We start from the raw sequence: 23,348 nt of genomic DNA on the forward strand, positions 1-23,348 counted from the left end.
ATGCTGCGCAAAAGTCATCCAACCCAGTAAGGACTTGATTCACCAACCTTTGGAAGGTGGCAGGTGCATTTTTCAAACCAAAGGGCATTACCACAAATTGATAATGCCCACCTGGGGTAGAAAATGCTGTCTTGGCTTTAGACTCCTCAGCTAACCTGATTTGCCAGTAGCCAGCTGTCAAGTCAAATGTGCTCAAATACTTGGCAGAAGCCAATTTGTCTATGAGCTCATCTGCCCTTGGAATAGGGTGTGCATCTGTCCTGGTGACAGCATTGAGTCCTCTGTAATCCACACAGAACCTCATCTCTCTCTTTCCATCTTTGGTGTGAGGTTTGGGGACCAGAACCACTGGGCTAGCCCAGGGGCTCTCTGAAGGCTCAATGACACCTAATTCCAGCATCTTTTGCACCTCAGTCTTGATACAATCTCTGACATGGTCAGGTTGTCTGTAAATTTTGTTTTTCACAGGAAGACTGTCACCAGTGTCCACCACATGGGTACACCAGTTAGTCTGACTGGGTGTCAGGGAGAACATATGTCTGTATGACTGCAGAACGTGTCTACAGTCATTTTGCTGATGTTCAGTGAGGCTGCCATCTAAGGCCACACCATCAACTGAACCATCCTCAGGGTTCTGAGTCAGCAAGTCTGGGAGAGGGTCACTCTCTTCCTCCTGCCCCTCATCTATAGCCATGAGCAAGCCCATGTCTGCCCTGTCAACATATGCTTTCAGCCTGTTAACATGGAGCACCCTGTGTTGGCTCCTGGGAGTTCCTAGGTCCACCAAGTAGGTAACCTCTCCCTTCTTTTCAACAATTGTATGGTGTCCAGACCATTTGTCTTGGAGTGCTGCTGGGGCCACTGGCTCCAACACCCATACCTTCTGTCCAGGCTGGTACTCAGTCAGGACAGGCTTTTGGTCATGCCAAGCTTTCTGTAATTCTTGGCTAGCCTCAAGGTTTTTGGATGCCTTCTCCATGTACTCAGCCATCCTGGAGCGGGGACCAAGTACATAGTCCACTATGTCGTGCTTGGGCTTTTTGAGAGGTAACTCCCATCCTTCCCTCACCAAACACAGGGGTCCTCTTACAGGGTGCGCAAACAACAATTCAAAGGGGCTGAAGCCAACCCCCTTTTGTGGGACCTCTCTGTAAGCAAACAGAAGGCAGGGCAGAAGGATGTCCCATCTTCGCCTGAGCTTTTCAGGTAATCCTTTGATCATGCCTTTTAGGGTCTTGTTGAACCTTTCAACAAGCCCATTGCATTGTGGATGATAGGGAGTGGTGAACTTGTAGTTGACACCACATTCCTTCCACATAGCTGTTAAGTATCCTGACATGAAGTTGGCACCTCTATCAGATACTACCTCCTTAAGAAACCCCACTCTGGAGAAAACGCCAAGTAAGGCCCTGGCCACAACAGGAGCTGTTGTGGTCCTAAGTGGAATTGCCTCTGGGTACCTGGTGGCATGGTCCACCACCACCAGTATGAATCTGTGCCCGGATGCTGTAGGGGGATCCATTGGACCAACAATGTCAATCCCCACTCTTTCAAAGGGTACCCCCACCACAGGTAGTGGTATCAGGGGGGCCTTTGTGGTACCACCTGCTTTGCCACTGGCTTGGCAGGTTACACAGGAGCAACAAAACTCCTTGGTATCTTCTGACATGTGAGGCCAGTGAAAATGACAGACAAGTCTGTCCCAAGTTTTATTCTGGCCTAGGTGTCCTGCTAAGGGAATATCATGTGCCAAGGTAAGAAGGAAGCCCCTAAATTGCAGAGGTATGACCAACCTCCTGGTTGTACCAGGCTTGGGGTCTCTACCCTCTGAATAAAGGAGCCCATCATCCCAATATACTTTATGGGTACCTTGAGCATTCCCAGCAGCCTCAGCAGCAGCCTGCTGTCTGAGGGGTTCAAGAGAAGGACAGGTTAACTGAGCCTGCCCCAAGTCTGCCCTAGAAGGTCCCCCTGTCCCCAGAAACTCAACCTGATCAGGTTCAAGCTCTTCAGGGACAGTTCCTTCAGGGGTCTCAAGATCATCTTCCTGTGAAGGCTGATCCTCACTTGTAGGCAGTTGGGAAGGCACAGCCTTTACCCTCCTGTTCTTCTTCTTGGAAGGTACTTGGTCGATTGTTCTAGGATCCAAGACCTGAGGTTCAGAGAGGCACTTTTTGGCCTGTGACCTGGTCACAGCAAGGACATGTGATGATATCCCTAACATCTCTGCATGAGTCCTGTACTCAACTTCTGACCATAGAGAGTTCTCCAGGTCATTGCCCAACAAACATTCTACTGGGAGATCAGCACTAACCACAACTCTTTTTAGGCCAGTTACCCCTCCCCAGGAAAAGTTAACAAGTGCCACACTATGTGTAGTAGTGACATTGCTGGCATTGGTCACCAGGTAATTATCACCTGGTAGGTATTGTCCAGGGTCCACAAAGCTAGGTGTCACCATTGTGACACTGGAACATGTGTCCCTGTATGCTTGAGCCACTTTTTCATTAATCAAAGGTGTCTGTCTGTACTTGCCCAGATTACTGGGACTGACAGTAGTGGATAAATCAATTTCCACATCACAAATCAGAACAGCCTGTGTAGGGGTTCTGACTAGGCCAGAATCTCCCTCAGTTCCCAAGGTGATACCTACTACCCCCTTATTTTGTGGACCAACACTGCTAACTGTACTATTGGGTGCAGGTGCCTTAGGGGCTGCAGTGTTGGGGGCTCCACCCTTTTTACACTCACTTGTCCAGTGAGAGGTGTTTTTACATGTACTACACCAGGGTTTTCTTTGACCTTCTTTCTTCTTCTTCTTGGAAGTTTGGGACCCACCCTCAGAATTAGTTTGGGGCCCTGTTGAAGACTTCTGGTCTTTAGCTTTCTGCTCCCCACCCTTCTGGTCTGTTTTCTTTTGGTCACCACCCTGGTTCTGGTTCTGGTTCTTTTGCTTAACTCTGGTTCTAACCCATTTGTCTGCCCTCTTTCCCAATTCTTGGGGAGAGGTCAGATCTGAGTCAACCAAATGTTAATGCAACTGCTGGTTCTGACAGTTATTTAAAATCTGTTCTCTCATCAGTAAATTGTACAATCCTTCATAGTCTGTAACCTTACTTCCCAGCAACCCGCCCTCCAGAGCCTTAGTGGCACATTCAACAAATTCAGACCAGTCCTGAGTCTGTGTCTTCTGGGTGTCTCTGAACATTAACCTGTACTGTTCAGTGGTTAAGCCTAAACCATCAATCAGAGCACTCTTCAGGACCAGGTCGTTTCTAGAATCCCCATCACTAACTGTGAGGAGTCTGTCTCGGCCTCTACCTCCAAAGGAGAGCCACAAGATTGCTGCCCACTGCTCCTGAGGGATCTGCTGTACTCTGCAGGCTCTCTCAAGTGCAGTCATCCATTTGTGGATGTCATCCCCAGTCTTGTAGATGGGCACAATCTTACTCAGGTTTCTATTGTCATAGGACCTGTCTTTATCCTTTTGGATATTGCTGCCACCAGTGGATCCTAATCCACTCTCTCTAGGCTGTCTTGCTTTAGCAAGCTTCTCTTTGGCCAGGGCAACTTCTAATTCTTGCTTCTGGATCCTAAGTTCAGCCTCTCTCATTTTGGCCTCATGTTCCCTTCTCTGAGGGCTAGACAACTCCCTTCTGGAGTGTCCATGAGAACCTCTAGAAGCTTGGGAGGCATTGGACTCACCCGAGTAATTCCTTCTCCTCCTTTGCTCCTGGTTAAGTCCACTTGGGGGTCTGAATGGGTTGGACCCACTTTCAGTCCCAAATGAGCTTAAGTTAGCCTGGTTAAGCCTGCTGACTAGCACCTGACTATTTCTCTCATCCTCAGACCCACTTTCCTCCTCCTCCTCCTCTTCTTCTTCATCCTCTGGCTGAGTATCTCCAGTGACCTGGTCTTCCTCATCTATCTGGATGACAGGGGCAGGGGTGTCAGTGTTGTTATCTTCAGTGGGAGAGCCTCCATCTCCATTCCCTGAGGGGCCTGGTTTGGAGGTCTTTAGAGCTTCAGACCTGTCTAAAAGCTCTCTGAGGTGTTCTGCTGTAGGGGTAGGACCCGTTTTGATTCCTCTTAAGGAACACAGCTGCCTCAGTTCTTTAAAAGTAAAGATAGCAAATTTGGATGGTGCCCTTGGAGGGTCACTCTCAACAGAGATAGGTCCAGTGGATCCCTCTGCCCCAGACATTGCTCTAGTGTGGGTGGATATGTTGCAATCTACCTACACTGGTGTTTACCTACCAAACCTATCTAGTAGTTGTAGTCAGGGTGTGCTACTCCCTATCCTCTACAACAACTAAGTTCAGTAGAACTTAAGTATACTAGTCTTGTTTTAGTGTACCTATCAGGTACCTGTATAATCTTTCAAATGATACTTCTCAAAGATTGTAATGGTAAAACAACAGCAAGCTCAAATCCCAACCGCTGCTCACCAATGTGAGAAGTTGGCCTGGTATATGATGCTCACTAGTTCTAGTGATCACCTTGTACCATGCCAAGCAACCCTTATGATGATTGGTTGTAAGTCAACCTTAATAGACCAGCTATCCTAGTAGCGTGGACAAAGCAGTCTTAGGCTAAACTCTGTAAAGGCATGTGAAGCAAGCTGTTTTACCATACACAATCCCCTTGAATACCAAATGAAAGGACACCACACAGATATATATTGAAAATATATATAGATTTATTTCTACAAATATCCCCTATACTCTTTATGAGCACAGAAGCAAATGCGTTAAAACAAAACACAGTTTAAATATACAAAAGTTGCACAATATGGATGAGCCCTAGGGGCCACCTAAACCATATACTAAAATAGTGGTATAAGAACCACTATGGGGAAAGGAAAGAAGCCTAGGGCCTTGGGAATCGCTGGAGCTGTTCGGGACTAACAGTGATAAAGTCGGGAAAGGCCCGCGGGACTCGGGTGCAGTGCTCAAAGTGCACGCATGCACCAATGCAAGTCAATGGTGCGTAAAAGTTACAAAGTTAGTGTTTTAGGAACCTTCCGATGGACCTACAAGGATAAAACTTTAGACACAGGCACTAGAGGTGTATACCAGTGTGGGAACACCGGCGTTGCTGAGTTACCTCACCCACAGGAAGCGGGTGCACAGGTGCGAAGTAGTGTCAGGTTTCGTCACGCAGGTCGATGGTGCTTGGAGCTGAAGATGCTGCAGGCGGGTCGTCGAGGAGAGTTCCGGTGGATCCAAGGGTGGATCTGAAGAGGTGAAGACCTGAAAGCAGAGGGGACAATGTTCAAAGTCACTAGCCAGTGACTACCGAGGAACCAGGAAGGAACCAGGCAATGTCGGGTGCAAACAGGTGAAGAGGTGCAGCTTGTCTCCGCAGCCACGAGGACACGAAGAGGTCAAGGACGTCCAGGAGTCGATCACGAGCTGTCCCACGAAGGCTCTAGCTGATGGCGGTGTCGGCAACTTGATTGGAGCAAACAGGCCTTGGCTAATGCAAGCCACGCAGGAAGTGGAAAAAGCTTAACACTCGGACCAGCAAGGTCAGAGCGGGTGCTCCTTTTCAGGGGAGCAAGGGCCAGTCTGGAGCAACCAGACCAGCGGTGCAAGTCGTAGTTTTCATCGCCAAGATGGCCACTAGCCGCGTGGCAAGTGACCGGGATGGCGCGCCGAGTGGCAAAGTGCAAAAGGGCCCCATGCAGATCGTGGAGATGCTGGGGGGATGATCTTCGGTGCAAATGCTGCTCGGTGTTGGGGCTTTTCAAACCCTAAAGCACAGCGTCGAGGGTGCTTCAGGTGCTGCGCAGTCAGCTTTTCGAGGGTCTTCCGAGATGTCCGGTCCCACGTCTCTCGGTGGCTCCACGGGTCCCTTCTTTGCAGGGACTGTGGATCGAGCTCTGAGATGTCTGGGAGTCTGGGTCTCGTCGGGCTCTGGGCTCGGGCTCCAGCTGGAGGCGGCGGCAAAGCAGACGTCGAGTTGCTGGTTGGTGCCTGTATTCACAGGGTGGTCACTCCTTGGCCACAAGGGAGATTCTCTTCAGTCTTCTGTGCAGCAGAATGTCGAAGTCCAGTCTTCTTCTTAGTTTCAAGTCGAGTTCAGGATGATCTGAAGTCTTGGGACACAGCTCCTACTCTTATTCCAAATCTAGGGGCCGGATTACCTTCTAGGTCCCTCCTCTGGGTGGGACCAGGAAGCGGGGCGGTTACACCCCCTTTCCTTTGTCCAGCTTCGCGCCAGAACTGGGGCTGGAGAGCCCCAGCACCGGTTTGAACTGGCATATGCACAGGGACACCTTGTGTGCCCCAGGCATGTCTGATTCTGTTCAGCCCTGTCCTATCCAATACACAAAACCCTGTCTGGGGTGGCGCTAGCACCTCCCAAGGCAGGAAACCCTTTGTCCAAGCCGCCCTCGCTGGAAGGACTCCCAGCAGCAGGAGGTCAGACTTGTGTCTGTGGTGGCAGCATCCATTTTGTGATGCTGTGGCTCACGTTTAACTTTACCCGGGTTTCAGGTTATGTACATGTCGTGTCCCTCTAGAAGGGTGGAATGCTACCCCCGTCGCCAGAACTGGCGAGGGGGTAGGATTCCAATTCGTATGACACCTTACTCGACATGTTTTGATAAAGCCAAACCAAAGATAGCATTTAACCGCGAGGTTCATAATGCACTTAAGAGTATATGGTATGGCAGTATCATGGAACAGCTAAAGGAATTGGTTCCGAAAGCTTCAGACAGGCTCAGCTCATGCCAGAGCACCATCTCACATATTTCCAAGCACTCTACCTCCAGGATTGATGAGGCGTTCCATAGGAGTGGCTGATAGGAACATATGTGTCCATTTTGGGTTAGGTATAGGCATACTACACCTAAGTAAGGGGTGATTACACCGACTTACCCCAGCTGAGTGATTAGCCAGTTGTGTCAAATATGGAGGCCAGGCCAGGGGTGGCACAATACGTGCTGCTGCCCCTGGTAGGCCTTGGAAGCACCTATGCCCTGGGTACCTGGGGTACACTGTTAAAGGGGCCAATAAGGTGGACCAGTTCCAATTTCGTAATGCACCTAATGTGCATTGGCATCAATTTAGAGAGAGAACAGCAGGCTGTGGGTCTGATTAGCAGGCCCACAGCCACATTAACTCATAAACCAGTGAAGCAAAAAGCAAACATTTGGGGTGACCATAGGATAGCAGACCCTACTCTCCTACACCGTGGTATCCGCTGGATCTCTCAAATCCTTTCACATGATCATCCCCTTTCCTTTTAAGAACTTCAATCGCGATTCTCCTTACCATCTAGTTCTCATACTCAATACAATTTGCTGCTACCTGTTTTTACTCAATACCTACAATCCTTACCAAATTCTAGTGATATCCCTCTCACTCATCGTTCTATTTCTTCTGCATTGGATTCTTCTCCTTCTGCATCTTTCTTTAATAAGTCTTTCTTCCTCTAATTAGATAGACCTAAGTCTAAGACTAAACTAGCTTGGGAACGTGATTTTCAACAAGAATGGCCGGTCCCTTTTTGGGATAAGATTTGGTCTAAACTTCATAAAACCTCTAGAGCTGCTAACACTACTCAAACTCTTTATTTCATTTACAATCGAACTTTATTTACCCCGTTAACTCTCTCCACTTTCTCCTCAGACACTCCTTCTACATGTTGGTCTTGCCCTTGTCCATCTGCTGATTTGAAACATATGCTATTCGAATGTCCTCCTATACTCCAATTTTGGAAACTGGTCTGGCTCCAAATCCAAAAAATCTTTCATTTTCAAATCCCCTTCTCACCTATACACATTTTTCTGGGTTCGTTATCTCCTACTCTCCCCCAATCTCCTCACCATCATTTGCTTATAGATCTGTTACCAGCAATTGCATTTCACCTAATCACCACTAATTGGAAACAAGCTACTAATGTTACTTTTCGTGCATGGTGGAATGCGGTTTGCTTTCATCATCTTCTCGATACCAACTATGTTACCCCCAGCTCTCTAGCGATTAAAAGAGACCTTCTCTGGCTTTCTTTGGTAAATTATCTGTCTTCATCTGCCCCCTCAGCCATTACCTCCAATGTTAGATCAGCTGAAGTACAAAAACCTCCGTGATTTACCGTTGCCTTTTTCCTCCTTATTATTATTCATTGAATGTTTCTCTTAATAGTGTTTTTTGATATATTGCATAGTCTTGTTGGCTCTTCAATTATTGATATGCTTATGTTGTTTCTATTTGCATATATTTTCCTTGATTGCATTTGGTATTTTTTTTTTTTGTCATTTGTAATATCATAATCTTTTTTACATTGTTTTACCTCATTCATTTATCATTTTATCTGTTTCTTCTTTTATGTTTTATGCTTTTGTATTGTGTTTTCTCTTTGATTTTTAATAAACTTAAACTTTTAAAAAAAATGAAATAGGAAGCATCATAACGATGTTTAAATACCAATAGAACTTGTCATGGAGACCAGATAAGGAACTCACATTCCAAGCAACCAAGAATGTTTCACTTTGAATACAGCTCAATATGGTGTTAGAGCCAATTGAAAAAGAATAAACTGACATCACATGTCAGCTCCATTAGGATTGGCAATGTTCTTCTACAGCAGCAGTACAGCAACAAATAGGCACCTCTGATGTATGCTATCTGGGTCCTTACCAGTACTGAAAAGAGGTATCCCCATTAAAAAGAGGCAACCATCATTCTGGGGGTGTTGTCACTTTAATCTTTACCTATATCAAGACCTAATTTCAACTCATTATAAACCACTGATTCCAATATTCCAACAGTCCATTAAGCCGCAGAAATACTTGTTCTAGGTGATTTACAAACAGGGTCTGTCAACCCAGCAGACTACATGTCAAGACAACTGTACAAGAGGCTTACCAGTTTTGGAAAAGGGGGGTGGTGATGGACAGAGTTTCTGAATGATGCAGAATACTCTTACCAAGTCAAGAGATCATGGTTTTAATCCATCACCGTTTTTTAGCTCAATGCACCATCCCAGCTCAGAACCTGGCTATATGCAAATTAGTCTGTTCCTGTCCCAATGCATGATGGGAACAGGGCAAACCAAACTACCAAGCCAATTCTTATACTGGTAAGGAAACAAGCTTCCGGGGACCGGTTTCTGGCATCACAGCCTTCTTCGGCCCGGCTTGCTTGAATCCTGATGGTGCAATGAGCAAGGGGCTCACGTCTGAGCATACCCTCCCACACATAGTGTGGATAAACCGATTTTGGAAAAGGGGGGTGGTGATGGACAGAGTTTCTGAATGATGCAGAATACTCTTACCAAGTCAAGAGATCATGGTTTTAATCCATCACCGTTTTTTAGCTCAATGCACCATCCCAGCTCAGAACCTGGCTATATGCAAATTAGTCTGTTCCTGTCCCAGTGCATGATGGGAACAGGGCAAACCAAACTACCAAGCCAATTCTTATACTGGTAAGGAAACAAGCTTCCGGGGACCGGTTTCTGGCATCACAGCCTTCTTCGGCCCGGCTTGCTTGAATCCTGATGGTGCAATGAGCAAGGGGCTCACGTCTGAGCATACCCTCCCACACATAGTGTGGATAAACCGATTTTGGAAAAGGGGGGTGGTGATGGACAGAGTTTCTGAATGATGCAGAATACTCTTACCAAGTCAAGAGATCATGGTTTTAATCCATCACCGTTTTTTAGCTCAATGCACCATCCCAGCTCAGAACCTGGCTATATGCAATGAGCAATGGTGCAATGAGCAAGGGGCTCACGTCTGAGCATACCCTCCCACACATAGACGCCTGAAATGGCAGAAACCGGTCCCCGGAAGCTTGTTTCCTTCCCAGTATAAGAATTGGCTTGGTAGTTTGGTTTGCCCTGTTCCCATCATGCACTGGGACAGGAACAGACTAATTTGCATATAGCCAGGTTCTGAGCTGGGATGGTGCATTGAGCTAAAAAACGGTGATGGATTAAAACCATGATCTCTTGACTTGGTAAGAGTATTCTGCATCATTCAGAAACTCTGTCCATCACCACCCCCCTTTTCCAAAATCGGTTATATCCACACTATGTGTGGGAGGGTATGCTCAGACGTGAGTCCCTTGCTCATTGCACCATCAGGATTCAAGCAAGCCGGGCCGAAGAAGGCTGTGATGCCAGAAACCGGTCCCCGGAAGCTTGTTTCCTTCCCAGTATAAGAATTGGCTTGGTAGTTTGGTTTGCCCTGTTCCCATCATGCACTGGGACAGGAACAGACTAATTTGCATATAGCCAGGTTCTGAGCTGGGATGGTGCATTGAGCTAAAAAACGGTGATGGATTAAAACCATGATCTCTTGACTTGGTAAGAGTATTCTGCATCATTCAGAAACTCTGTCCATCACCACCCCCCTTTTCCAAAATCAAGAGGCTTACCAGGCCTGAGAAACAGAAGAGTGGATCACTGACATAATATTGATCCATAAAATATCGAATCACAAAAATATTAGGAATAAAATATCAATAACAAAAATAAGAGGTGGTATACTTAACTAGAAAAACCACAAATATTGAGAACACAAATACTGTTGTTAGAAATATCAGTTTCTACATATATCGAAAACAAAAATATCGTAAACAAAGAATTGTTACCGTTAACCCCTTGACCGCGGCGCAAATTCCGCCGCTGTGCTGTGGAATTAATGAGTGGGCGTGTTTTGGACGGCCCCGGCCATCCTCCGCACATGCCCACTGTGACCTCGGACGGCCGGGGGCTGTCCGACGCACGCAACAAGTTAAATAAACATGTATGTCACAAATATCAGTTCACACAATATAGACTACAATATTATCGCCAAAATAATTACATACTCATTAATAAAAAGATTTTTTTTTCTTTTTTTAAATTTATTTTATAATAACAATGCAAACGAGACAGTTCTGCACAGAATTGTTACAATCGATACATGAGTACTTTAGCGGGCATTTCACAATTACAGTCAGTTCTGGATCATAAATATTGAATATGACATTTTAAACATATCGTCACCTCAACTGTGTATCCTGACCAAGTTCTACTAGGCTGATTCCCCACCCTCCCCAGTGGTACCTGGTGGTTCTCAGATGTTACCCCTAAATGTGTTCCAGGCCCCCTGGACTTTACACCATTTTTCTGGACATCCACGGTGGATGTAGACAGCCTTCTCCGCCACCATCGCCTCATCCATGTCCCTTCACCAATTACGAAGCGTCGGTGGTACTGCCGATCCCCATAGCCTGGCGATGTTGCGCTTTGCCATCAACATGCCCAACATTACCCAGTCCTGCTGCCGGTGGTTCAGGTCATTAGGTTCCCACACATTCAGCAAACAGCGAAGACGCTCCGGTAGCAGGGAGATGTCTATTGTTTGAGAAATCGTGCGCATCACTGCTGTCCAGTATGTCGTTTTGAATCTGCAGTCCCAGATGGTGTGGAAAAATGTCCCCTCCTCCCCACAGTCACGTAGGCAGAATTTATGCGTGGCTTTTCCTATCTTGTGTAGGATTGTTCTAGTGTAGTATGTACGGTGCAGTATTTTGAGTTGGACCAGTTTCAATCTTGAGGGGATCGCGGTCTCACGCGGCGAGGGCCTCCTGCCATTCAGAGTCTTCAAAGGGGCCCACCTCCTCAGACCAGTTCTGCTTCAGTGTGGCCGTCACGTCCGGGAGGTTATTAATGAGCTTCCTATATGTGAAGGAAGTGGCCTTGTCCTGCATGTGTTCGGTTAGAAGTCTATCTTCGAGAGGAGACGACTCCTCCAGGACGGTACCCGTCAGAATAACCGACTGTAGCGCATGCTTAATTTACAGGTATCTAAACTTCTCCGTCTGTGACATCTCATATTGTGTTCGTAGGTGGGCAAAATCTACCACCTTACTCTTCTTCCATCGATCACCTACCACCGAAATACCAATGGTGTCCCAGGCCTGGAATCCCTTACTATTTCGGAGGAAGCCCAACTTGCTTGAGTCCCATAGCGGTGTCATTTGGGTGATAGTTCCCAAGCATTTGAGATGCCTGTTGGCCCTGTACCACAACTGTACAGAGTGCTGTGTCGGGCCTATCAAACCTGGAGGCGGGCGAGGGCTGTAAAGATTACCTAGCAGTCCCCTACCTTCCAAAGAGTGTCTATCAGCAGAGTATGCCGGCTCAGTTTGTGGTGCGTGTAACCAGAAATTAATCTGCTTTAGATGTGCCGCCCAATAGTATAGTTCTATGTAGGAGAGTAGGGTCTGCTATCCTATGGTCACCCCAATTTTTGCTTTTTGCTTCACTGGTTTTCGACTTAATGTGGCTGTGGGCCTGCTAATCAGACCCACAGCCTGCTGTTCTCTCTCTAAATTCACAGACATGTACTCTAGGTACATAACCAATTTGGTACTGGACACCTTGTCAGCCCCTATACAGTGCACTATAGGTACCAAGGGCATAGGTGCATCCAAGGCCTACCAGGAGCTGCAGCATATCTTTTGCCACCCCTGGCTGGTACTTAAATCGACACAACTGGCTGTTCACACAGCTGGGGCAAGGTGGTGTAATCACCCCTTGCTTAGATGTAGTATACCTGTCTAAACCTATATCTGGACACATATATACCTATACGTCACTCCTATGGCAGGCCTTAACAATCCTGGAGGCAGAGTGCTTGGTTTTATGTGAGATGGTGCTCTAGCATGAGCTGAGCCTGTCTGCAGCTTTCGGAACCATTTCCTTATAGCTGTTCTAGTGATACTGCCATACCATATACTCTTAAGTGCATTATAATCCTCGCGGTTAATGCTAACTTTGGTTTGGCTTTATCAAAACATGTCGTGTTTGGTGTCATACATTTTGGAATACTACCCCCTCGCCAATTCTGGCGACGGGGGTAGCATTCCACCCTTCTAGAGGGACAAGACAGGTTACTTACTGCAAATGCGGTTATTCCTAACCAGAGCCCCAGCATCACAAAATGGATGCTGCTGCCACAGACACATGTCTGACCTCCTGCTGCTGACCGAAACTTGGCAGAGGACGCCTGGATAAAGGGTTTCCTGTCACAGGAAGGTGTCACACCACCCCAGACAGAAGATAGTGGATTGTAGCAGGGAGGGTTGGAAGAAACTAGACACTGCCTGGGGCACACAAGGTGTCACTGGGCAGATTTCAGTCAAACCGGCTCTGGGGCACTCTAGCCTCAGTCTTGGCGGCAAACTGGACAAAGGAAAGGGGTGTAACCACCCCCTTCCTGGGTCCCACCCATAGGAGGGACCTAGCAGGTAATCCAGCCCCCTGATTTGGAATATAGGTGGGAGCAGTGCCAATGCACATCAGATTATCCTGAATGAAACTTATGAAACGAAACTCTGGACCCTTCGACATCCCACTCGACGTGGAAGACTGAAGAATCTCCCTTGTGGTCAAGGAGTGACCACCCTGTGCAAACAGGCACCATTCAGCACCTCGACGTTTGCTTTGTTGCAGTTCCCGCCGGAACTCGAGCGACAGAGATCGACAAGACCCAGTGTGCCTGCCTTCTAACAGCCCGATCCACAGTCCCTGCAGAGCTGAGACCCGTGGATACGACCTGAAGCGTGGGAGCGGCCATCTTGGAGAAACAACGAAGCGCTGACCTGCAGCATCCGAGGCCCCCTCGAAGCTGTGCATTGGAGTCTGAGAAGCTCCAGCCCGAGCAGCTTGTGAACCGAAGCTCACCCCTCCACACTCGACGAGTGCTGCGCGGGGCCCTTTTGCATCTTTCTGCTCGATGCGTTGGTCCGGTCGCTTGCCCCTTGGCTAGTGGCCCCAGTACCGACGAAACCTTGAATTTACACAGCTAGTCTGGTTGCTCCAGACTGGCACCAGCTCCCCTGAAAAGGAGCACCTCCTGGACTGGATGGAGGACAATGACATTCTAAGCCCCCTCCAGGCTGGCTTTAGGAAAAACACGTCCACTATGGACCAGATCTTCCGCCTCCTGCTCCTCTATTGGAAATCAGTGAGGATTGAGGGTGGAAGGCTGTACATGGTGTTCGTGGACCTGAAGTCAGCATTTGACCTGGTGCCCCGGAAAAAACTTGGGAGGTTTTGAATGAGATGGGAGTCCCCACCCATCTCCTACAGGCCATAATTAGACTCCATGAGGGCAATTTTGCTCAAGTTCGGTGCGGGAGGGGAGGAGTTTTATCCAAGAGGTTCCCTGTCCTAAGGGGGGTAAGGCAGGGTTGCGTTTTGGCGCCAACACTGTTTTGCCTTTACGTTAACAACGTCCTGACCCACTTAAGTAAGGTCAGGGACAATGATGCCCCTTTTTTGGCGGGCAGAAGGGTGCCGGCTATCATGTTTGCCGACGACACCCTCTTGCTCTCCAAATCCCCAATGGGTATACAGCGGATCCTGGACGGATTTGGTCTTTTCTGTAGACAGTATGGTCTGGAGATCAATACAGGGAAGACCAAATTCATGATATTTAACCCCCCCCCCCTAAGACAAGACCTAACCCCACACTGAGCTCAGTAACTTTGGAGAGTATTTGGGCGTATTGTTGCATGAGAATTTATCCTGGGATCCACAGATATCAAGTTAACGGTTAAGGCTGTCAACCACAAGACACAAAATTAGTCCGACCCTGTCCCAAACTAAATTCTGGCTCCTACACAAAGCCTTTTGGACCCCTAGAAGACTCTTCCTTCACAACATCAAGGATACTGACTCCTGCTGGAACTGCTCGGAATCAGGAGGAGACCTTGAACACCTAATATTTAAATGCCCCCGAGTTACCACCTACTGGGACAGAATTTTTGAATTCATTAACGAAACACTACACATTTCTCTCCCGAGAGAATTTGCTACTATAGTTATGGGTTCCTCCAAAGCTGTCACTTTAGATGAAAATGACAAAGCCCTACTTGATCTACTACTGACAGCGGCGGTTAAAATCATAACGACCAACTGGAAAAACACAGCCAAAGCCTCCTTCCCCGACTGGCTAAACTGGGTTTCAAATCTCAGGGGTGCCGATAACATTACCCTTGCTTCTAACCCCTGGCGTCCACAACATAGGAAACTATGGTCCTCGCTTGACTCTCATTTTGATCTCTTCAAGCCCCCGTGAAATGCCCAAACTCTGCCTCCCCAATCAACTTCTCAAGGGTTACAGGTTGGACGTAATACACCCTACTGTGCTGTATATCTGATATAGTTCGCTTACTGCAATAAGCCTCTAGTGTTGTACTGATAGGATGTTTTATTTTCTTGTTTTTCTCCCCCCCCTCTTATGTTATTCTTCGCTTGTCGATTTCATTTGTACTTATTCCGCGAAATTCTATCTGCTCTTGTATGTACTGTTCATATCATGCCAATCTCTCTCAATAAAAAACCTTGTGAAATAAAGGCTGTCACAACTGTACGGGGCAATTTTGAAGGTTACAAACACTTCTACCTACAAACCTATAGCCCCTGCAGTTGAAATGTACAAAACACAAGCCAAGTCGGCCGCACTATATGGCAGCGAGCTGTGGGGATTCAAAGCTGGAAAAGAGTTGTCTAGTGTTGAAAATAACTTCTTGAGACGCCTTTTGGTCCTTCCGCGTGGTACACCTTTGCTTCCTCTACGACTAGATACGGGTCTACCTCCCATATCGGACGACCTTGAGTTAAAACCATTAAGATTTTGGCATAGGCTTTGGTCTACTAACGAGCTCAAACATTATAGGCAAGATCTTCTCCATGTTATGAATTTAAATCACAATGGAAAAATTCCATGGCTATCCTCTGTAAAGCAGGAATTGTTTCGGTTGAATCTCCAAGAGTTGTGGGAGGCTCCTGAGTTGGGTTGCCAAAGAGTTTCCCGGAAAAGACTTGTAGAACTTCATAGGGAAAAAAGTCTTGCCTCCCTTATGCTTGCACCCCGCATTGGGATTTTAACTGAACGTTTCCTGGATTCGAAAAATTCTTATTACTTCGAAAGTTTTATGGACATCATCTTCCCGATTCTGGCAAGAAAGCTATTTATCCAATGGAGGTTTGGCACTTTACCTATTAAATCCTTCATGTGCAAGTGGGCCAATGGGGGGGATAAAATATGCCCCGGTTGTAGCAACTGTGAGGAGGAGGAATCTCATGTTCTCTTCTTTTGCCCAGCCTACGAGAGACCAAGGAAACATTGGCTAGTGCCTCTGTGTAGGAATCTGGGCGTAAGGAGCTATGTGAACTCGCTCAGAATACTGAAAACGGACTCCTCCCCTCATATTGTATTCGCAGTTGCTAAATTTTTAATGGCCATGTGGCACATTAGGAGCAAACTACTTAAAGTATGATTATCACAGGATTTATTGCCAATTTAACTCAAATGCCATTGAATTTTTTTACTAACTCTACGGGCAGTGGTTGTTCCCTTATATATCCTTTCCAAGTATGTCTTATGTCTTAAATTTATGGTATAACTAAAAAGTTTCTATGCATGTTTTTATTTATTAAGCAAGTCTTAATTTGGTGTTATTTAATAATGTTTTTATGTATGTTTTTATGCATCTTTTATGGCCTAAATGGCCGAAATAAAGAATTTTTGGATTGGATTGAAAAGGAGCACCCGCTCAGACCTTGCTGGTCCGAGTATTAAGCCATCTTCGATTCCTGCGTGGGTTGCCTTTGCCAAGGCTTGTTGACTCCGATCGTGAAGTCGACACCGCCAACAGCGAGAGCCTTCGTGGGACAGCTCGTGATTCACTCCAGGACATCCTCGGTGCCCCAGAGTCCACGTGGCAGCGGAGACAAGGCACCCGACATCGACCTGATTGCGCCCGACATTGCCTCGTTCCTTCTTGGTTCCTTCCTGGTCACTGCCCAGTGACCCAGACTCTGTCCCCTCTGCTTTCAGGTACCCTTCAGCTTCGATCCACCCTTGGATCGCACCGGACACTTGTCTTCTGGAAGCCTGCAGCATCTTCATCTTCAGGCACCATCGAACTGCGTGACGAAACCCGACACACTTTGGCACCTACGCACCCGCTTCCTGTGGGTGAGGTAACTTACTAGCGCCGGTGTTCTTACACTGGTACACACCTCTAGTGCCTAACTCTAAAGTTTGGTAGTCCTAGTCCAGTCGGAAGACTCTTTAATCTGTGAAACGATAACTTTTACGCACCATTGACTTTACATTGGTGCATGCGTGCGCTTTCTGCACTGCACCAGAATCCCGCGGGCTACTCCCGTCCTAACTGTGGTTAGTCCAGTGTAGTCCCAGCGATTCCCAAGGCCCTAGGCCTTACCCCATATCGATTAGTGATTGTTATACCACTTTTTTGATATATGGTTTGAGTGGCCACCGGCCTCATCCAAAAACGTGCAACTTGTATGTGTTATATTGTGCCTTTGTTTAAAAGCTTGTGCTTCATTGCTCATAAAGAGTAGTGGGGATTATTCTGAGAATAAATACATATATTTTTATAATATATAACTTGTGTGGTATCCTTTCATTTGGTATTACAGGATTGCATATGGTAAAACAGCTGGCTTCACATGTCCTTTTGAGTTAAGCCTTTAAGGCTGCTTAGTCCATGCTACCCCTAGGATAGCTTGTCTATAAGGTTGACTTACAACGACCACCATAAGGGAATGTTTGGACTGATACAGGGTGCCCATAGAACTGTGGACATCATATACCAGGCCAACTTCTCACATTCTATATTTGGAAGTGCTATCCCCCCATCGTACCAGGTTCAAGTTAACTTATCTTGCGCGATTCGAGGAGGCTTCCCGCCCCAGAGTAGATGGGATACTGTTGCAGCGACAGTTTTGAAATATTGTGCAGGGACCATTGACGGGGTATTTTCAAGCACGTATAGGAAGCGGGGGAGCGCCATCATTTTATACAGCGCTGCCATGCCCAAAAGTGTGAGAGGGAGAGTTTGCCACACCTTTACGTCGCGCTTGAACCGCTCCAGAAGGGGGCTGAGATATAGGCTATAAAATTCGTCAGGGTCTGACGTTATAAAGATACCCAGATATTTAAATGCTGTTGTGGTAGCCCTCAGGGGGCAGCTCAGGGGCAGAACAGGCGAGGGGCCAGCAAGGACAAACAGTATTGACTTAGTGCAGTTAATCATATAACCTGACACTCTACCGAACTTCTCGCACACATTTAGCAATTCGAGAATAGATTTTTTTGGGGGACGTAAGATACAGGAGGATATCGTCTGCGTATAGGGATATACGATCCTCCCACACATCAGTCCATCGGAGCCCCTTGATGTAGGGTTCCCACCTGATCCAGATCGCAAGTGGTTCCAAGATCAATGCGAAGAGCAACGGAGACAGTGGGCATCCCTGTCTCGTGCCTCGGCCAAGCGGGAAGTCTCGTGAGATGTGCCCATTTGTGACAACATGCGCTAGGGGTTTAGTGTATAGCAAACGAACCCAGGCGCAAAATTTGGGACCAAATCCCATATGTTGGAGCACTGCAAATAAATAGGGCCATTCGACTCTGTCGAACGCCATAGTAGCGTCAAGCGAAAGGATGACAGCAGGTTCTTTAAGGTAAGGTGCACGTGCCAGGACCGCATGAAGCCGACGGAGGTTGAGGGCTGTGCTCCGATGTGGCATGAAGCCAGATTGATCCGGATTAACTAGCGTTGCGAGGTGAGGAGTAAGTCGCAACGCCAGCAATTTGGCGAGTATCTTAGGCTCCGCGTTGATGAGGGAGATTGGACGGTAGGAGGCACAATCTGTCTTAGGTCTACCAGGCTTGTGGATCGCGACAATCGTGGCTAGTCGCTGGTCCCGCGGCAGCTCCCCTATCTCAAGGCTGTCGGATAACATACTTAGGAAGAAGGGGGCTGTAGTTTGCACCAATCTCTTGTGCATTTCAACTGGGAGCCCATTTGGCCCCAGCGCCTTGCCGAACGCTAATGCGTAGGTAGCTGTCTGCACCTCATCAGTGGTAATGTCTGCCTCCAACAGAAGCGCTGCCTCCGGGGAGAGCTTAGGTATTGATAGATCCTTAATATATCCATATGCCTCTGCAACCGTATAGGTTGCCCGGGGAGCATAAATTTGTTCATAATGGTCGGCTAGGAGATTGACTATACTATCAGGATCAGAGACCGGGGAGCCTGCAGGTGATGTCAGTTGCGCAATGACTTTATGCGCTCTTTCTTTCCTATCCAGCCAGGCTAACATTTTCCCTGCCTTATCTCCCAGCTCGTACACCCTATGCCTAGTAGCTTGTATCTTGCTTTGCGCCATTTCTCTTTGGCGGGCCAAAACTTCCGCTTGTTTTAAGCGAACCGTACGGGCGGTTCCCGGAGAAGGGTAGGCTTCCCACGGCCAGTTCAGCTTCAAGACTGTCCAACTCCACCGACTTTCCCGTTTGTGACCCAGGATGGCAGCCATTGCCTGTCCCCGGAGGACCACTTTATACGCCTCCTAGAGCATACTGGGTGAGTCCACCAAACCCTGGTTTTCTTGGAAAAAGTGTTTAGTGGTACGTGTGAGGGTCAACTGAATGGGTGCCATCTGGAGGAAGCCAGCATGCACCGGGAACATTCGTCTTCTGCAGACCTGGGGATGGGTATATTTATACAGTATTGGGGAGTGGTCCGAGATGCCCCTGGGACGGATAGTGACCCTGCAGGGCGTCTGCGGATACCAGAAAACAATCAATGCGTGTGAGACATTTATGCACTGCTGAGTAGAAGGTGTATCGTGTTTCATTCGGGTGCTTGAATCTCCAGATGTCTGTAAGTCCCAGGGCGTCTACTAGACCAAGAAGACGTCGCCCACCCTGCGTCTCCAGCCTAACAGGGAATCTGTCCTATGTGCCATCAAGAATGTCGTTGAAGTCGCCCCCCATCAGGAGTGTCGCCTCCGGCAGTGTCAATAGAAATGCCGTAAAGGCGGAATGGGCTTGTGCATGGAGTGCAGGTGGTATATAGACAGAGACCAAATTGAATAATTGCCCTTCCCACTGACAGGTCAGCGCCACAAAGCGGCCTTGTTCGTCAACTCGTGTTTGCTGCACCACCAGTGGGAAGTTTTTCCTAATAAGAATCCCCGTACCTCTGGAGCCCGAGGAAAAGTCTGCATGGGCTAACATCTGGTATCCCCATCTGTCCATAGCTCGAACCGCTGACCCAACCAGGTGCGTCTCTTGCAAAAAGACCACCGCAGGGCCACAACGTTTCAAGTATTGCAATACCAGGCCTCTCTTCACTTTGTCTCCTAAGCCTCGAACATTCCAGGTAAGTAGAGTGAGGGTTGTCCGTTGAGCCTGTAGCCCCGGCGAGGCAGTTTCAGCCATCATCTACAGTGAGGTGTATCAAGTATCTAGAATTGCATTTGGCCCGCAAAGCTAAAGTATCGTCCCACAGTGCTGTCGCATCCAGATTGCGTTTAACAAAACAAAAAGAAACAATCATATACGTAACAAAGTCAGCAGAATTTAGCGCATCAGTTACCTTCCCATCCCGAGTCCCACCCACCCTCCCTGCCTCCCTGCTCGGCGAACCTACAACTGCCCGCCACCCCAACTTTGCAGAGTGCTTTATTTTCCCTCCCAGAGCTGCAATACTTGCGTGTCGGGGGAAGAGTCCTACGAGGCAGCAGCCTTTTGGAGTCCCTCAGGCCCCCCCCAGTCCAAAGCTTCAAGTCAGCTCGAATGTTAATGTCCCTAGTGCCGCATCATCAATTATGGTTGATTGTTCGCAATACGGCCGACCCTATTCTTCTTCAGGAGGTAATTCGTGGTGGGGCTCCTGACTGCCGGAGCCCATGTCTTCTGGGGAGTCCTCCCCCTCCCGGCGGCGGTGCGGTCTCGGTCTACGGTCCGGTTTGTTCACTGGACGCCAGCCCTCCAGCCATTCGTGTGTCGCCTCCGGCGAGTCGAAGAACCATGTCTGCCCTTCAGCCACCACCCTTAGCTTTGCAGGAAAGAGCATGGAATATGGCAACTCTTGCACCCGTAGCAGTTTTTTAACTTTGAAGAAGCTGCGACCCCTCCTTGAAACGGCTGCCGTGTAATCCGGGAAGAAGGAGAGGGTTGAGTTTAATATCCGGATAGGGGGGGAGATCCTTGCCGCTTGTAGAATTGTGTTGCGCTCTCTAAAGTTGAAAAGGCGTGCCAGTACTGGTCTCGGGGGCGCCCCCGGCTTCGGCCTTACCCCAGGAACTCTATGAGCGTGATTGACCGAGAAGATGTGTGAAAGTCCCTTAGGCTGTAACCTGGTTTTTATCAGTTCTTCCACATATAGGTCCATTGCCTGGGTTCCTTCTGTCTCCGGAATGCCTATAATTCTGACGTTGTTCCGTCTTGTGCGCCCTTCTTGGTCGTCCAGTTTGTCAGTTAGCATTTTATTGTCCTTTTCCAGGCAGGCCATCGACACTTGGAGGTCTGATGTGTCCTGAACCAGGGATTTTGCCACTATCTCCACGTCTTTCACTCTATCCGCCATTTTGCGGAGGTCCGCCCGCAGCAGGGAGACGTCCGTGGAGATCGTTCTGACCGTCGTCTGGACATTTGCAAGTGCCTTCATGATGTCGTCCAGTGTCAGCTTCTTCCCTCCGTCGCCCTCCTGCGTTTTGCCATGAGGTGGTGTTGTATGAGATCCTTTCTCATAAGCATACTTGTCTAATTTGGCCTGGACAGTCTGATTTCTGGGCCCTCTGCCCGCCATTTTACCTTGGATTGTAGGGCGAACAGCAGGTGTGAACGGGGTGGATCCACCAGTTAAGCCGTTATTATGTTCCCAAACTGTTCGCTCCCAGCGTTCTGGTATCCAGGGTTTGTAGTTGAGTGGAGGCAAAAAGGTTCGCAGCAGCGTGAGTTGGTGGTCAGGGGGTGAGGGGGGGGGGGGGGGGGAGGCCGGACAGGCAGTGGAGTAGAGACCTCCTTTATAACTGTGCAATCGATGGGTCCCGCAGGCTGCCAACCCCCGGGGCCGACTTCAGTCTCAAGCCTCCGGGTGGTAGAGCAACTCTGGACAAAAGCGAAGCATGTGATGGGTGCACCCCCAAACTCCGATGCTCCCTGCAAACCAACCCTAGGTTCACTTGTGTTCAAAGGCCGGGTTGGGAGGCTCGCAGCACAAGGAATATTCTGATCCCGTCAGGCCACTCGTGGATCTAGCATGCCCCTGGGACTGGGCATTAGTGCAACCCAGAGCTGAAAAGGGCGTATCGTCGAGGAGCCAGCCTGCTACCACAGACCGTATGGTGGGGGACAGGGAAGACAAGGTAGACCAGAAATATCACCGCTCGCCGTCCAGGCCCGCCTCCTCCGCCGTCCCGGAGCTCGCGCCGGAGTCAGAAGCCTGTGCCGGTCACATCAATAGTACCAGGGGGGGGTCCGTTACATGCAGCAAGGTCCCCGCCGACAGGGGAGGTCACCACAGGGGGCAACAAAGGCGGCGGGATCGCCGTTCAGAATGTACAGATGCCCGTGTGTCCGCCGCCGGCCGCTTTATCAACTTTAGTCCCCGGTCCTCCAGGCCCTGCTAGGCCTCGCGCAGTCAGGCGGCGATATCTGCAGATGTCGGCATCGGTTTGGAAGCTGGGAAGAACCAATGTGCGCCACTTGAGTTCCGACGTCAGGGGAACCTCTCGGTATACTCCAATTCACCGGATTATTGTGCGGATTTTAGCGTTAGGGCTGCTACGTCCCCGGAGCTCTCAGACTAGGCAGCCATTTTCTCCGGCCGGTAGCCACGCCCCCCATAAAAAGATTTTTAAAAACACTTTATACAATTACTTTAAATACACACAAAACTTGTTATCCAAATATTTACATTTATAAAAAAATGATATATCTAAAATATTTACAATGAAAAAAAACTAAATTTACATTGACTACAAACATTGAAACACCAATATATATATATATATATATATACATATATATATATATATATATATATATATATATATATACACACATATATATACACATATATAAATTTATAACCGAAAATATCAAATTATATATTCTACATAAAAAGGAAAACCTAAATTAGTGTATGCCATAGAAGGACTCAACTTATAAAATAAAATGACAACTACACTAAACCAACCAATAAAGTAAAATTATAAACAACTTTAACCAATAAAATAAATAAAAAACAATTAAATCAACATTAGAAAAGGCACACTAATTAAACAACTAAGGGCCTGATTACGATGACGGGGGTACCGCCACCGACAGCCCATCGGTGGTGGTCCCACCCTCATCGTAATAGCGTTTACCAGCCGCCATATTAGGACAGCGGGGGCGGTTGTCTGGCCACGTATCCGATTGGCTTAAGGTGCCCGTTGGTGTGTCGGAGGGAGTTGTATCCCTACAACAGTGCTAAGGCACCGCCGTAGGGATTACAATGTCTCTTTCT

General features: G+C 48.0%; 1 long non-coding RNA gene across 1 annotated transcript in view; it reads right to left on the reverse strand.

Annotated features, from left to right (window-relative positions):
• Positions 1-23,348, reverse strand: part of LOC144819749 (uncharacterized) — a 102,785-nt gene that overhangs the window by 20,926 nt on the left and 58,511 nt on the right. The gene's annotated exons all lie outside the window — the stretch shown is intronic.

The sequence above is a fragment of the Lissotriton helveticus genome, chromosome 2_1 (genome assembly GCF_964261635.1).
Source record: "Lissotriton helveticus chromosome 2_1, aLisHel1.1, whole genome shotgun sequence".
Classification (NCBI taxonomy): domain Eukaryota; kingdom Metazoa; phylum Chordata; class Amphibia; order Caudata; family Salamandridae; genus Lissotriton; species Lissotriton helveticus.